This window comes from Ovis canadensis, chromosome 5 (assembly GCF_042477335.2).
Source record: "Ovis canadensis isolate MfBH-ARS-UI-01 breed Bighorn chromosome 5, ARS-UI_OviCan_v2, whole genome shotgun sequence".
In the NCBI taxonomy this organism is placed as follows: domain Eukaryota; kingdom Metazoa; phylum Chordata; class Mammalia; order Artiodactyla; family Bovidae; genus Ovis; species Ovis canadensis.
Window position 1 is genome coordinate 65,021,787 of NC_091249.1, and position 13,868 is coordinate 65,035,654.

The 13,868-nt window shown below is 44.1% G+C and overlaps 1 pseudogene; it reads right to left on the reverse strand.

The window, feature by feature from the left end:
• Positions 1–10,385: 10,385 nt before the first annotated feature.
• Positions 10,386–11,446, reverse strand: LOC138441837 (small ribosomal subunit protein uS2-like; annotated as a pseudogene).
• Between the last annotated feature and the right edge of the window lie 2,422 nt (positions 11,447–13,868).

Consider the following 13,868-nt stretch of genomic DNA (forward strand, 5'->3'; position numbering starts at 1 on the left):
CTTTAGTTGTGGCATGCAAACTCTTAGTTATGGCATGTGGGATCTAGCTCCCTGACCAGGGAGCCAACCTGGACCCCTTGCATTAGGAGTGCAGAGTCTTAGCCATAGGACCACCAGGGAAATACCCTGTGGGACGTCTGTATAAGAAACAACAGGTAGATAATTTTATAGCAGGAACAGAAAGGAGCTAAACTGTTAGGAGATCAAGAGGTCACACATTTCCCATCCTTGGGGCAAGGGAGACACTACACATACACAAAAGGCTTCACAGGGTCAACAAGGCAGGGGATGTAGACTATAGTAAGTCTTGCTATCCCCCTCCTGTATGCCTTTGCCGTGAAATCCATCTTGACTGAGGGATGTTTGTGTACCTAGAGGAAGGTCCTAAGACAGATTAACCAGGGGGTTCAAAACAAGACAACTGGCCAAGAAGGGGACAAAGCCCCAGAAGATTGCCCCGTAATAAAGGATTTAAACTTCCCAGAGGCACGACTCTAGGACTCTCTCAGTGGGCTTGCCCATATGTCTTTATGCATCTATTGTGCTTTTCTAGTAAACACTCTTTCCTCTATATCTTCTGTCTCCTTGTCTGATTCTTCCTTTCAAGACATGGGCTGGGGACTTAGATTCTACCCGCTGGCCCCTGTGGTCTAGCAGTGAAGATTCCTGGTTTCCACCCAGGTGACCAGGGTTCAATTCCAGCTGGAAATTAAGTTCTGTCTCTTCCAACTGCTGCTTACTGCAAGCTAATGCTCACTGTTGTGTGTGTCCAAACTCATTCTGAGTATTGCATCTACCACCAGGTAAGTGAAGTCCAGGCCAGAACCAGTGTCTACTCCTGTCTGGATCCATCTGTATCACCACAGGGGTATCAGTGTCAGTCAGCTGTGTCCAAGAGTCTTCCCACCGGTAAGCTGGCCACACAGCTATCTGCACTGTCAGTGTATTCTGGTGGCAGATAGAACAGTTCTTGTGACTTCCCAGGTGTCACCAGTGGTAAAGAACCTGCCTGCCAATGCAGGAGACACAAGAGACTCAGGTTCAATCCCTGGGTCAGGAAGATCCCCTGGAGAAGAGAATGGCAACCCACTACAGTATTCTTGCCTGGAGTATTGCATGGACAGAAGAGCCAAGTGGGCTACAGTCCATGGGGTCACAAAGAGTTGGACACAACTGAGTGGCTTTCACTTTCACTTGTTGGACAATACTAGGTAGGGGAAATGTTCCCCAGTCAGATTCGGTATCCATCTCCCACATAGAAGCTGGTTTAAAAAAAGGCCTATTCACATAAAGCCTATTCAAGCATACTGATTCTCCTACAAGTTTTACAGTAATTCCAACAACTCATATGTTCCTAACTGTAGCTTCGATTAGGACTTCATCCACAGGTTTTGATTTTACAGTACTAGGTAGGGGAAATGTTCCCCCTGCCAAACATAATATGCACTCCCATAAAACATTCAGGTAAAACTGACACTTCTTTACATAATTCTAACTTTCATAATCCTATCAATGATTATTAGGTAATCTTAATATAATTGTAGCCTGGGTTAGGGCTTCACCAGTGGGCTTTGATACCACAGCTGAGTCCTGGAAACTTCTCTTTTCTGGCCCCTGACCATTTTATCCTCTCCAGTGCAAAGTTGTTGGGTCCCCAGTGAGGGGTTGAGACAAGGGACCCTGGGCCTTTTGTTAATCTTCATCTGGTAAATCTGACTGCCCACTGCCCCGTGAAATTGCTGGTCAGATTTCTCATTTTAATTTCTACCTTTGACTTTAAAATTTTTTTCCAAACAGGTAGAGTGGACTCCTTTGGGGCCCTTTAATTTGGGAGGGCATCCAACATTAAAAGGGATCCAAATGGTGGATCCTTTTGGCCTACCCACCCCTAGGTTGTGCTATGTTAAAGCTTTTGTTTTAACCCCATCAGTGTCCATTTTATTCACTCATTTTTAAATAACCGTCTAAGGATTTCTATTCTACTGTAATGAGTCCTATGACTCTCCTTTGTTTCCTCTTTGTTTTGCTTCTGTCAATATTCACTTCATTCATCTTACTACTTCAGTTCAGTTCAATCGCTCAGTCGTGTCCAACTCTTTGCAACCCCATGAACCACAGCACGTCAGGCCTCCCTGTCCATCACCAACTCCTGAAGTTTACCCAAACTCATGTCCATTGAGTCGGTGATGCCATCCAACCATCTCATCCTCTGTCATCCCCTTCTCCTGCCCTCAGTCTTTCCCAGCACCAGGGTCTTTTCAAATGAGTCAGCTCTTTGCATGAGGTGGCCAAAGTATTGGAGTTTCAGCTTTAACATCAGTCCTTTCAATGAATATTCAGGACTGATCTCTTTTAGGATGGACTGGTTGGATCTCCTTGAGTCCAAGGGACTCTCAAGAGTCTACTCCAACACCACAGTTCAAAAGCATCAATTCTTCGGTGCTCAGCTTTCTTCACAGTCCAACTCACATCCATACATGACCACTGGAAAAACCATAGCCTTGACTATATGGATCTTTGTTGACAAAGTAATGTCTCTACTTTTCGATATGCTGTCTAGTTGGTCATAACTTTCCTTACTACTTAGTAACTATTTAAAATGTTCTACCTTGTTGGGAAGAGTCATGTGACTCCCCCCCCTTTGCCTCTTACATTCTCTTGTTAATTACCTTAATTTTTTATTAGCATTTATAAGATCCAGTGAGGGGAAGATGAAATAGCAAATTTTATAAGGTTTCCTGAACTGCTTTTTGCAACGACAGGATTGTTGGGCCCTAAAGAAGGCTGCAAATCCTGGAAGATGATGCTGTGAAAGTGCTGCACTCAATATGCCAGGAAATTTGGAAAACTCAGCATTGGCCACAGGACTGGAAAAGGTCAGTTTTCATTCCAATCCCAAAAAAAGGCAATGCCAAAGAATGCTCAAACTACCGCACAATTGCACTCATCTCACACGCTAGTAAAGTAATGCTCAAAATTCTCCAAGCCAGGCTTCAGCAATACGTGAACCGTGAACTTCCAGATGTTCAAGCTGGTTTTAGAAAAGGCAGAGGAACCAGAGATCAAATGCCAACATCTGCTGGATCAGAAAAAGAAAGAGAGTTCCAGAAAAACATCTATTTTTGCTTTATTGGCTATGCCAAAGCCTTTGACTGTGGGGATCACAATTAACTGGAAAATTCTGAAAGAGATGGGGATACCAGACCACCTGACCTGCCTCTTGAGAGACCTATATGCAGGTCAGGAAGCAACAGTTAGAACTGGACATGGAACAACAGACTGGTTCCAAATAGGAAAAGGAGTACATCAAGGCTGCATATTGTCACCTGCTTATTTAACTTATATCCAGAGTACATTACAAGAAATGCTGGGCTGGAAGAAGCACAGGCTGGAATAAAGATTTCCAGGAGGAATATCAATAACCTCAGATATGCAGATGACACCACCCTTATGGCAGAAAGTGAAGAAGAGGAACTAAAAAGCCTCTTGATGAAAGTGAAAGAGGAGAGTGAAAAAGTTGGCTTAAAGCTCAACATTCAGAAAACGAAGTTCATGGCATCCGGTCCCATCACTTCATGGGAAATAGATGGGGAAACAGTGGAAACAGTGTCAGACTTTATTTTGTTGGGCTCCAAAATCACCGCAGATGGTGACTGCAGCCATGAAATTAAAAGATGCTTACTCCTTGGAAGAAAAGTTACGACCAACCTAGACAGCATATTCAAAAGCAGAGACATTACTTTGCCGACTAAGGTCCGTCTAGTCAAGGCTATGGTTTTTCCTGTGGTCATGTATGGATGTGAGAATTGGACTGTGAAGAAAGCTGAGCACTGAAGAATTGATGCTTTTGAACTGTGGTGTTGGAGAAGACTCTTGAGAGTCCCCTGGACTCAAGGAGATCCAACCAGTTCATTCTAAAGGAGATCAGTCCTGGGTGTTCTTTGGAAGGACTGATGCTAAAGCTGAAACTCCAATACTCTGGCCACCTCATGTGAAGAGTTGACTCATTGGAAAAGACTCTGATGCTGGGAGGGATTGGGTGGAGGAGGAGAAGGGGACGACAGAGGATGAGATGGTGGGATGGCATCACCGACTCAATGGACATCAGTTTAGGTGAACTCCAGGAGTTGGTGATGGACAGGGAGGCCTGGTGTGCTGCAATTCATGGGGTCACAAAGAGTCAGACACGACTGAGTGACTGAACTGAACTGAACTGAACTGAAAGAAGGCTGGGCCTCAAAGAATTGATGTTTTCAAACTATGGTGCTGGAGAAGCCTCTTGCGAGTCCCTTCCAGACAGCAAGGAGATTAAACCAGTCAATTCTAAAGGAAATGAACCCTGATTATTCATTGGAAGGACAGATGCTGAAGCTCCAATACTTAGGCTACCTGATGCCAAGTGCCAACTCATTGGCAAAGACCTTGAGGCTGGGGAAGATTGAGGGCAGGAGGAGAAGAGGGAGACAGAGGATGAGATGTTTGGATGGCATCACCAATTCAATGAACAAGAATGTGGGCAAACTCCAGGCGATGGTGAGGGACAGGGAGACCTGGCGTGCTACAGTTCATGGGGTGGCAAAGAGTTGGACATGACTTGGTGACAGAACAACCACCACCACCGTGAAGACATAATAACTCTAAATGTGTAATGCACTTATCAACTGAACAACAATAGGATTATAGGGGATGCCCATGTGAAGGGGTCCCTTTAACCACAGAATTTATGATGAGCTGGGTAATGGGCATATTCAGTGGGTGTATATCCTACTCATTAAAAGGCTAGTTCCACACAGCTTGCATATGAAGCATATCAGCTGCTTTATCTGAAGTTTTCCACTTGGCATTCACAGGAGGAGAGAAACTATCCCCCATCTCAGGATAAACAGACCTTAGAGTGGCTTTTATCCAGTCCATCAGGCTGGCTGTTCCCCCAGGAATAACCTCCTGTGTATCTGGATCACATATAATCATCTGTGATTGTTCCATAGTGATGTGCGGGCCCTGTTTCAATACAAACATACTCTCCCATTTTGCAGCACTCAAAACCAAAGACATAGCCCCCAAACTAGTTACTCCTGCAATTTATTTCAGTGAAGATTCTTCAGGAACTTGATGGTCTACAGAATCAAACAGTTCCTTCACACTATAATGCTGGTATCAGGAGCTTCTTGGTTTTGTCCTTTTCCCCATGTTTACTGGGGGACTCATCTTTCAGTGTCATATCTTTTTGTTCTTTGATACAGTTCACGAGGTTATCATGGCAAGTATACTGGGGTAGTTTGCCATTTCCTCCTCCAGTAAATCATGTTTTGTCAGAATCCTCCATTATAACCCGTTCGTCTTGGGTGGCCCTACACGACATGGCTCATAGCTTCATTGAGTTTCGCAAGCCCCTTTGCCACGACAATGCAGTGATCCATGAAGGCAAAACGCCAAAGAACTGATGGCTTCAAACTGTGGTGTTGGAGAAGATGCCTGAAAGTTCCTTAGATGGCAAGGAAACCAAACCAGTCAATCTTAAGGGAAATCAACCCTGAATACTTGTTGGAAGGACTGATGTTGAAACTGAAGCTCCAGTATTTTTGTCATCTGATGCGAACAGCCAACTCATTGGAAAAGTCCCTGATGCTGGGGAAGATTGAGGTCAGAAGGAGAAGAGGGCATAAGAGGATGAGATGGCTGAATGGCATGACCAATGCAAAGGACATGAACTTGGGCAAACTTTGGAGATGGTGAGGGACAGGGAAGCCTGCTGCAGTCCATGGAGTTGCAAAGAGTCAGACACGACTGGGCAACTAAACAAGAACATGTTTACTACCTTCTTGGTAACCTTCTTTTTGAGGCTAGCGGCCCAAGCTCAAACTTGCTGAAATCTGAGTTTGGACCAGCATCAAGATCTAACCCAGCATTATCTTTTAGTTTAGCTATTACAGATAACAATAACCAAGGAATTATATGTCTAGTATGCCTCTTGTTATTATGCACTTTCTTATATACCCAGTGATTCCACTCCTCAGGATTTGGATCCGTCTCTAAATACCTTTGGTAACTTTTACCTTTCTGACTGACTACAGCAAACTGCTGCTCATACCATGGGTGACCATGTGACTCGGGAATCAAAGGGTCTTCATCCTCTGCCCTTCACGCTTTCTATTCCCAAACCACATGTTTCCATAAGCCAGGGCTAACCTAGCAAATCCCACTTCATTGACACCAACTGTTTTGTGTTCTGAGCACCCAGTTTCAATGTGGGAAGAGGGAGTTTTTCTCTACACCTCCAAAGAGCAATGTTCCAACACCAGCTAGGTTTTCTACAAGTCAAGTCATTTCTGACACTATCTCCACTGATACTGCATTAGATTCCACAGATTGAGAGTTCTTACCCTCTAATCACATGGCTGATTTACCTGGCAACCAGTACCCTATCCATAGGTGCTGGTTAAAAGTTTTGCCAAAAGAACACGGTGCTCATAGGAAAAACCCTCTTCCAACAGTACAAGAGATGACTCTACACATGGACATCACCAGATGGTCAACACCAAAATAAGATTTATTATATTCTTTGCAGCTGAAGATGGAGAAGCTGAATACAGTCAGCAAAAACAAGACCTGGAGCTGATCGTGGTTCAGATCATGAACTCGTTATTGCAAAATTCAGACTTAAATTGAAGAACACAGGGAAAACCGCTGGGCTTCCCCGGTAGCTCAGCTGGTAAAAAATCTGCCTGCAATGCAGGAGAGTGGTTCAATTCCTGGGTTAGGAAGATCCCCTGGAGAAGGAATAGGCTACCCACTCCAGAATTCATGGCCTTCCCTGGGGCTCAGACAGTAAAGAATCCACCTGCAATACAGGAGTCCTGGGTTTGATCCTTAGGTTGGGAAGATTCTCTGGAGGAGGGCATGGCAAATGATTCCAGTATTCTAGACTGGAGAATCCCCATGGACAGAGGAGCTTGGCAGGCTACAATCCATGAGGCCACAAAGTCAGACACGACTGAGTGACTAGGCACAGTATAGACAGGGAAAACCACTAGGCCATTCAGGTATCACCTCGTCAAATCCCTTATGATTATACAGTAGAAGTGACAAATAGATTTCAAGGGATTAGATCTCATAGATAGCGTGCCTGAAGAACTGTGAACAGAGGTTCGTAACATTGTACCGGAAGCGGTGATCAAAATCATCCCCAAGAAAAAGAAATGCAAGAAGGCAAAATGGTTGTTTGAGGAGACCTTACAAATAGCTGAGAAAAGATGAGAAACGAAAAGCAAAGGAGAAAAGGAAAAATATTCCCATCTGAATGCAGAGCAACAGAAAATAGCTAGGAGAGATAACAAAACCTTTTTGAGTGAATAATGCAAAGAAATAGAGGGAAACAATAGAATGGGAAGGACTAGAGATCTTGTCCAGAAAATTAGAGATACCAAGGGAACATTTCATACAAAGATGGGTACAATAAAGGACAGAAATAGTATGGACCTAACAGAAGCAGAAGATATTAAGAAGAGGTGGCAAGAATACACAGAAGAACTGTACAAAAAAGATCTTCATGATCCAGATAACAACAATGGTGTGATCACTCACCTAGAGCCAGACATCCTGGAGTGTGAAGTGGGCCTTAGAAAGCATCACTACGAAGTTAGTGGAGCTGACAGAATTTCAGTTGAGCTATTTCAAATCCTAGAAGATGATGCTGTTAAACTGCAGCACTCAGTATGTCAACAAACTTGGAAAACTCAGCAGGACTGGAAAAGGTCAGTTTTCATTCCAGTCCCAAAGAAGGGCAATGTCGAAGAATGTTCAAACTACCGCACAACTGCAATCATTTCACACACTAGCAAAGTAATGCTCAAAATCCTTCAAGCTAGACTCAGCAGTATGTGAACCAAGAACTTCCAGATGTAAAAGTTGGATTTAGAAAAGGCAGAGGTATCAGAGATAAAACTGCCAACAACTGCTGGATCATAGAAAAAGCTAGAGAATTCCAGAAAAACAACTACTGATTCATTGACTATGCCAAAGCCTTTGACTGTGTGGATCACAACAGACTCTGGAAAACTCTTAAAGAGATAGGAATTCCAGACCACCTGAGCTGCCTCCTGCAAAACCTGTATGCAGGTCAAGAAGCAACAGTTAGAACCAGATGTGGAAAAATAGACTGGTTCCAAATTGGAAAAGGAGTGATCCAGGCTCTATCTTGTCATCCTGCTTATATAACTTATATGCAGAGTACATCATACACAGTGCTGGGCTGGATGAAGTACAAGCTGGAATCAAGACTGCCAGGAGAAATATTAACCTCAGACATGCAGATGATACCACCCTATTGCCAGAAAGCAAAGAGGAATTAAAGAGCCTCTTGATGAAGGTGAAAGAGGAAAATGATAAAAGCTGGCTTAAAACTCAACATTCAAAAAACAAAGATCATGGCATCTGGCCCCATCATTTCATAGCAAAAAGATGGGGAAACAATGGAAACAGTGACAGACTTTATTTTCTTGGGCTCCAAAATCACTGCAGATGGTGACTGCAGCCATGAAATTAAAAGACACTTGCTCTTTGGAAGAAAAGCAATAACAAACCTAGACAGCATATTAAAAAGCAGAGACATTACTTTGCCAACAAAGGTCTGTCTAGTCAAAGCTATGGTTTTTCCAGTAGTCGTGTATGGATGTGAGAGCTGGACAGTAAAAAAGGCTGAGCAACAAAGAACTGATGCCTTTGAACTGTGGTGCTGGAAAAGACTTTTAAGAGTCCCTTGGACAGCAAGGAAATCAAACCAGTCAATCCTGAAAGAAATGAACCCTGAATATTCATTGGAAGGACTGATGCTGAAGCTGAAGCTCCAGTAATATGGCCACCTGATCGAAAGAGCTAACTAACTGGAAAAGACCCTGATGCTGAGAAAGACTGAAGGTAGGAGGAGAAGTGGGTGACAGAGGATGAGACAGTTAAATGGCATCACCAACTCAATGAACATGAGCAAACTCCTAGAGATGGTGGAGGACTGGGAAGCTTGGTGAGCTGCAGTCCATAGGGTCACAAAGAGTCAGACAAGGGACAAAACTCAGTGACTGAACAACAAAAAGACACCTCATTGACATAACAAAAGACACCTTTATTGCTCTCTTGGGAAATTTCAATGGTGTAAGGGGCTATATCAGAAACCAAGAAGAAAGACCAAATATGTATTTCCTATTATCAGTCACAATGTCCAGCTTTCCTGGTGGTTCAATGGTAAAGAATCTGCCTGCCGATGTAAGTTACTTGGGTTTGATCCCTGGTCCCAGAATATCCCTGTTCTGGTGGAGCAACTAAGCCCATGTACCACAACTACTGGGCCCAAGTGCTGCAACTACTGACGCCTGAGTGCCTAGGACCGTGCTCCACAACAACAAAAGCCACTGCAATGAGAAGCCCGGGCACTGCATGGAAAGGTAGCCCCCGCTTGCCACAATTAGAGAAAAGCCCTTGTAGCAACAAAGATCCAGTGCAACCAAAAATAGAATAAATAAATGAAAATGATTTTTAAAACATCACATCACACTGGATGAGAGACATGTTTACGGAACTCTCTCAGAATGGGACACAGAATATGGAGATATATGTGCATCAAATGAATGCTCACTAATGTTCAACACTGCAGTTGTGAATTTTAGTACTGAAATTGAAAAGAAGGTCAATTATGTGGCTTTTTACTTCAAAAAAACACATCTGCTTACTGTATGCCAGGCATAGATCTACCCATAAGATATCAAATAGCCCTTTCTCCAACTATACCAATATTTGGTGGTAAATGAACCTAAAATCTTAAAGCCCTTGACTCTTCTGAATCCTCCGGCCAATGTAAGACTTTTAAACTACTTGCCAGAGGAAAGCAGTATCCCCTTTCCTGGAAACCATACAACACATTTACGAGGCAGGTGCTTTACAAAATGACACTTGTTCTTAACATCTCTCCTTTTTTGTTTTTTTTTTTTAAAGAAACTGTTTATTTTCTGTCAGCCTATTTCCATTTTAAGAGTATGTGGGGGCTTCCCCAGTGGCTCAACAGTAAAGAATCCACCTGCCCAATGCAGGAGACGCGGGTTCCATCCCTGGTCTGGGAAGATCCCACATGCTGTGGAGCAACGAAGCCCATGAGCCACAACTATGGAGCTTGTGCTCTAGAGCCCTGGAACCACAACTCCAGAAGCCCGAATGCCCTAGAGCCTGTGTTCCACAAGGGAAGCCACTGCAATGAGAAGCCCAAGCATCACAACTAGAGACTAGTGCCTGCTCCCTGCAGCTAAAGAAAAAGCCTGCACAGCAACAAAGACCAAGCACAGCCAAAATTAATAAATGAAGAAATAAAATTACTTTTTAAAAGTTTGTGGAAGAACAACTTAAGACCACTCAGTGGTTGCTTCTACCCATTCAGTGGCTTGACAGGTGGGAGCTACAGACCAGTGTGCAGTGGCAGGCTGAGCACTCCAGTCTTCAGTGGGGAACCGCTGAGCTGAGTTCCTGCATGCCTTTGGACCAGTTCAGCCCTCAGTTTGAGTAGCAGTGAACTCAGTGAGCAAATGAACTGGTGAATGAACCGAGCAGTCCATTCACTCTGAAATTCCTCCTTGGTCACAGTCTTCTCAGCTGCCACCTATTATTCCTTTTCAAACTCTTCAGGACCTCTGTAGAAGCAGAGATCAGGCATGACTTCCCATGGGTGTTCCCAGGAGATGATGCCACACATGCACAGAAATTCGCAGGTCTGCAACCACCACCACATCAGGCCCACTGAGCGAGCTCCCTTGTTGTTGTCGTTGTTCATTCAGTCAGGCCCAACTCTTTGCAACCCCATGGATGACAGCACACCAGGCTTCCCTGTCCCTCCGTATCTTCCAGAGTTTGCTCAAACTCATGTCCATTGAGTCGATGATGCCATCCAACCATTTCATCCTCTGCTGCCCCATTCTCCTCTTGCAGGATGGCAATGTCCGCATAACACAGAAGAGAGTCTGTTACACAGAGCAATGGTAGGCAGGTTAATGTAGGAGGCATCTGTGAGAGGCTGGTGGTCAGCCCTGGGATCAGTAACTAACTGAAGTCTTGGCTCCCGGAAGGCTGCCTGGATCTGGTTAGTGAAAGTTCCAGGACTGAAGTGGCCTGTAATAGGAATAGCTCCAGTGGCAGCAACAAACTTCAGCATAGCTCACTGGCTAGTATTCCTGGAGGATGTGACACTGACATCAGCTGGGTTTTCAAAGGCAACAATGGCACAAGCTGCCAACAGAAGCTTCTCCCAAGTTCTCTTCAGATTTATGATGTAGACGCCATAACTTTTCCTTCTGTAGGTGTACTGTTCCATTTGGAAGTCAAGGTTGGTGCCACCTACATGGGTTCCCACTGCAAGGAATTTGAGGACACCACCCTCCTCCATTTGCAGGACATCAAGGACAGCAGACATTGTGAAAGTTTCCGTTTACATTACAGTGGGAATCCAAAACGCCATATGGATCCCTGTCTTAGTAGTGTGAAAAAATCAACATCTCTCCTTCTAATCCACATTCCTTGGGCTATAACCTATGGAAAAGTACACTTTCCATTCTAGAGGAGATCACTTTCACAGAAGCAATTGCAAGATCTGACCAAATGTACAAGAGGATCCAGAGAAACATGAGAGAATGGATTTTGAGAGTATTAGACTAGGGCACATAATACAAAGCTGGATATGACAGAATTAAATGACATGAAGAACTTGTCCATGACTTGGGATTTAAGCTTCTGGCAAGGATACTTGAACCAGATCCTAATACTTTGGCCAGGAAGATCAATGGTTCTTTGAAGATTAGACAGAATGAATAGCTAATAAATGTAGTAGAGATATGAAATATCCTCAGACATAGTATGGAAGAGAATATAAGAAGGCTCAAAGAGGTGAGGATGTTAGAATAGATTGACTGTATAAAACCTGAGAACCCCAAAATTATGTTCTCTAAGATGGCCCAGAAGTGAGGCTTCTAATGAGAAAAATACTGACATCTTTGTGAAGCTCAGTGGGTAGCTATCCCTTATAGACAAGGGTTTGTGGTACTGATGCTGGCAAAGAACTGAGCTCTCTGGCATGAGTAAGAATAATGCGATTTCAGAATAACAGAGGCCAAATAGCTCCACATAACTATTAGTGGCAAAGCAGATTTAACTACTGTGGTATCAGCAAGACCACCATGGCAATCAAGGTGTTTTTACACATGGGGATTGTGGCTATGCCTAATAAATCAATGTGTTCCTGGGAGCAAGAAAGACAAGAAAATAAATGTAGCTTGTCTTGTTTTGTAAATATATTTGAGAGTTGGTGTACAGCTACTGCAGCTTTGAAGGTGGCACTAGTGGCAAAGAACCTGCCTGCCAATGCAGGAGACTTAAGAGACAAGAGTTGGATCCCTGGGTCGGGAAGATCCCCTGGAGGAGAACACGGCAACCCACTCCAGCATTCTTGCCTGGAGAATTTCATGGACAGAGGAGCCCTATGGGCTACGGTCCATGGGATCACAAAGAGTCGGACATGATTGAGGCGACTTAGCAGGCAACATGCACAGCTATTACAATGGAACACTATTTCCTCACCCTGTGTTTAGATATATCAGGTCACATACCAGAGCCTGTTAGAAGGAGAAGATAACACTCCTTAAAGAAGGGCAATGCCACTGCAGCTAAAGACTCTAAGTGTTCTTCTGTTTTTGTTTGGTTGCTAAGTCGTGTCTGACTCTTTGGCAACCCAGTGAACTGAAGACCACCAGGCCCCTCTGTCCATGGGATTTCTCAGGCAAGAGTACTGGAATGGGTTGCCATTTCCTTCTCCAGAGCATCTTCCTGACCCAGAGATTGAGGCTGGGTCTCCTGCCTTGGCAGGCTGATTCTTTACCAATGAGCTACCAGGTAAGCTCAAGTGTTCCTTCTATCCTTTCCTCCAGAGATCTGCAGCTGTTTGCCTAGGTAACTGCACTTGGGAAAGTGGATTATTCAGAATTCTCAAAGGAGGTCAAATATAGTTCCTGAGCAGCCTCTGAAAGAGGTGACCTAAAACACTACAATGGTCCTTCAGCTATAATGAAGGCTTATAGAGATCAAGAGATGAATGAAATATAGGCCCAAATCCACCTCAAAGTGGAGCCAAAGCATCCACAGACCATGTGATTATTACCATGTGATTATTTCCCAGGTCCCTGAGTGTATAATTGGGATAGATATACTTATCAGCTGGAAGAACCCTGTGCAGAAAAGAGCTAATGCAGCAAATCCTTAGAAAGCCCTGCTTGCAACGCTGGCCTTTGGCTGTTATCTGGGAACTTGGATTTGGGGAGCATTTCCACTGTCCCTTACCACTGGCTTTCTTGGAATTATGAATTCACAGATCCGAATCACCTAGATCTGACACTAAGTGAAAATCTGATACTATCTTCTAAGGGCCATTTCAGTTAGAGCATGAGCTGTGCCAAATTGAAAGCAGCCACAGGCTCAATAAAGGGAACACAGAGACTTCCCTGGTGGTCCAGTGGCTAAGACTCTGAGCTCCCAATGCAGGGAGCCCTGGTTCGATCCCTGGTCCGGGAACTAGATCCCACATGTCACAACTAAGAGTTCACATGCTGCAACTAAAGACCCAGCAAGCCACAACAAAGATTGAAGATTCCCCGCGCTACAACTAAGACCCGGCACAGTCAAATAAATAAATTTTTTAATAAATAAAGGGAACATAGATTCTGTGATTGTGCAGGTTTAGGAAACCACTTTGTGGAGCCCTAAACAATGAAAACATGGATGCTGGCTGGACTATCTGGGCCACTTACAGATGCCCACAGAAAAGGGCTTATTTTCTGATAGGGCTA